Source organism: Otolemur garnettii, unplaced genomic scaffold (genome assembly GCF_000181295.1).
Source record: "Otolemur garnettii isolate 467f Iridium unplaced genomic scaffold, OtoGar3 scaffold00156, whole genome shotgun sequence".
Taxonomy (NCBI): Eukaryota; Metazoa; Chordata; class Mammalia; order Primates; family Galagidae; genus Otolemur; species Otolemur garnettii.
In genome coordinates this window covers 357,133-360,182 of record NW_003852551.1, presented here as the reverse complement: position 1 = coordinate 360,182, position 3,050 = coordinate 357,133, and the positions used below count along the sequence as shown (strand labels likewise).

At 52.8% G+C, this 3,050-nt stretch overlaps 1 protein-coding gene across 1 annotated transcript in view; it reads left to right on the top strand.

Moving 5' to 3' along the window:
• Positions 1-520: 520 nt before the first annotated feature.
• CNR2 (cannabinoid receptor 2) overlaps positions 521-3,050 on the top strand; it is a 21,049-nt gene continuing 18,519 nt past the window's right edge. Inside the window, exon 1 of the mRNA XM_003799759.3 lies at positions 521-590. The gene's annotated coding sequence lies outside the window, so the exon portion shown is untranslated. The remainder of the gene's footprint in view (positions 591-3,050) is intronic.

Here is a 3,050-nt window from a genome sequence, read left to right as displayed (position 1 = left end):
TACATTTAGCTGGGTTCTGTGTTCCCCTCTTCCCCACAGTCCCCACTACTTCACATTGCCCACAGCAGCACCCATCACCCCTTTATGTTATCTACGTGCTAACTGTAAGCATTTGCAGTTCAAAGTCCTGGTCCAGGGATGAAGACAGACACATGAGAATGAAATATTCTTTTAGGTGATCTATACGAGATTGGCGCATTATCCTCATTTTACAGATGAAGGAACCAAGCAGTAGGGTGATCAAGTGAATTGCTCAACATCCTAACCTCTAAGATAGATAAGAACCCAAGTCTATTGACTGCAGGGCCTGAGCCTGGGCCCCACCCTGGCCACAGTTCCTCGTGAGAAACAACCTAGGGGCAAGAATGTTGTGGCACGGGGGACCTGGAGGGGAAGTGGTGACAGGGACGGAAGGCCAGACCTGCTCACACTCACTCATCTGTGAGAAAGTGTGAAAGCAAGAGAAAGCCAGTGTGGGGGCAGCCGCTCAACAGGACTCCGAGTGGGACCCACGGCCAGGCCTTCAGAGTGGACACAGAACAACCAGGATCCCTCAGCCTGCGTGGTTCCTGGTGCCCAGTCACAGAGGTGTGAGTAGATATTTTTTGTTCTTTTATTTTAGCCTTCTTCCTCATTCCAGAAAACCTGTGCTCTTATCTTATCCTTTCCCTCCTGGGAAATAAGAAGCCACATGGGCCAGTTTGGAGCAGGGGACTGATATCCTTTCTGGTCACCTGAGGTTTGGGGGGGGCCAGTTGCAGGAATGTCCAGGGCTGGTGGCGTCCTCCTCCTTAGACAGGACCAAGAATCAGGTCTGGGCTTTCATTTCGTTACAGAGCCAATCCTCACAAACACACCGCAGGCTTACTGTGTGCTGGGCACCACTCCAAGGGCCTTTTGTGGTTTGGTTTATGTAATCCTCACAACTGTGTGTAGTAAGTGCCCACTTTACAGACGGGGGCTGAGTGATTTACCCTTCAACCCCCAGGCTGTCCTGCCTTCCCAGGTGCAGGCTTCAACTGCAGATGGCAGCCAGGAAAAGACTCCAAAAGACCAGGGCTGGCAGTGGCCTCAGAGGCCACCTGGTGGATCCAGCGCCCTTGTTTTCTAGATGGGGAAACTGCCCTGTAGTGTTAGGGGACCCGGGATCTAGAAGGCGTAGGCTTCTGTAGAGGTCTCCTCAGTGGAAGAGCAGTGTGTACGAGTGCACCCTGGGGTCGGTGCCTGGTTTGAATCCCAGCCAAGGCAAAGCCCCCCAGTTTTCTCCTGCTTAGCATCCTCTTCTGAGACGTATGGGTCAAAGGCTTGTCGTGAGGGTCGGCTGAGTGATGCGGCAGAGGGACAGGTAGGTACCCGAACTAGACTGAACGGCCATGAAAGAGCTTGACCAGCACCATATCTGCTCCGTATCTGCCCTTGCCATACACAGAGATGAGGGTGGAATGAGGCTGCGAGCTGTTCTTCCCTAGAATGAATGGCATATAGCAGCTTTGGGGACATGAAAGCCAGGATTGAGGCTGAGGAGGGCCAGGGAGGCATTCAGAGAGGCCCGGGAAAGCAGCACCCCAGGGACCTGGCCCCAGCTCTGTAACTACCTATGGCTCATGGGAGGTGGCCCCCTGATCTGCCCAGGGCCCAGTGAAATGCGTCCTTTATGCTTTGGCCACTCACAGCCAGCCTAAGGCAGAGAAGGTGGGCAAGGAGGCAGCCTGACCCAGTTAAACGAAGCCTCTGCACCGGCCTCTCTTCCCTCCTCATCTCACTGTGCCTCTTACTCTCACTGCACACCCTCACATGGGCACAGAGCGTTCTTTTATTCATTCTGATTTAATCACATTCAGTAGGACTCTGAGCCCTCATCCTACTGGGCCAGTGGGAAACTGAACCTCAATGTGCACTGAGCTTCCCTCACTCCCAGCCCCATCTGGCTGCCACTACAATGGATGACCGTTGTCCAAATTGGCTGGAACCCCCAGAGTCCATCCTCGCCTACTTCTCTATCACCCCTGGAGTCCAGATTCTTTGCCAAGACTTGAAAACACTGTGCCTTGTGTTCACCCTCCAGGATGTGCCACCTGGAGACTCCCCTAGAGGTCCCGCCATCTCCTCAGGGAGCAGAGTCCCCTCCCAGTCTGGGGCAATGTCTCCTCTCTTGGCTGTGGATGGCAGATGCCAGCTCTTCTTTTCCTACTCACCTGGCCTAAGGTGATGTGACTCGCTGAGCTCAGTTTCTCACAAAGAACAGAAAAAAATGTTGTCCTCAAATAGCTGGGCAAAAAAATCCCCAAGCCAGCAGATACAAGGGGCAGGCATTCTGTGAGGCCAACCATCTCCTTTCCTTGAGAGGAGATAGGCAGTTCTACCTCATAGATAAGGAAAACCAAGGCTCAGCGACAATAATGATTTGCTCAGAGTCACATGGCTAAGGAGTGGTGGCACTGGTATGAGAGGAGCCCCACTCTGTGGGCTCAGAGCTTGTGCTTGTAATCACCAATCTCATGGAATCAATGGAAGCCTCGAGTCTCCCTCACCAATCAGTCCAGTGACCTTGGGCGAGTCGCATCACCTTTCTGAAACTGTTTCTTTAACTCTAAAAAGGAAGCCATAGTCACATCCCCCCCCAGTCTACCTCAAAGGGGTGCTTATGTTTTCTTGCGTTAACATGGATCAAACATTTACTGCACACTCAAACTCTGTGACCTGGCCTCATTCAACCCTCACAACAGCCCAGGAGGGAGATGCTACTGATGCCCATTTTTTTTTTTTTTTTGAGACAGAGTCTCACTATGCTGCCCGCGGTAGAGCGCTGTGGCGTCACACCTCCCAGCAACCTCCAACTCCTGGGCTTAAGCGATTCTCTTGTCTCAGCCTCCCAAGCAGCTGGAACTACAGACGCCCACCACATTGCCTGGCTATTTTTGTTGTTGTTGTTGTTGCAGTTGTCACTGTTGTGTAGCTGGCCCAGGCTGGATTTGAACCCCCGAGCCTGGGTGTATGTAGCCGGCATCCTACCCACTGAGCAACAGGTGCCACCCACTGCCCACATTTGT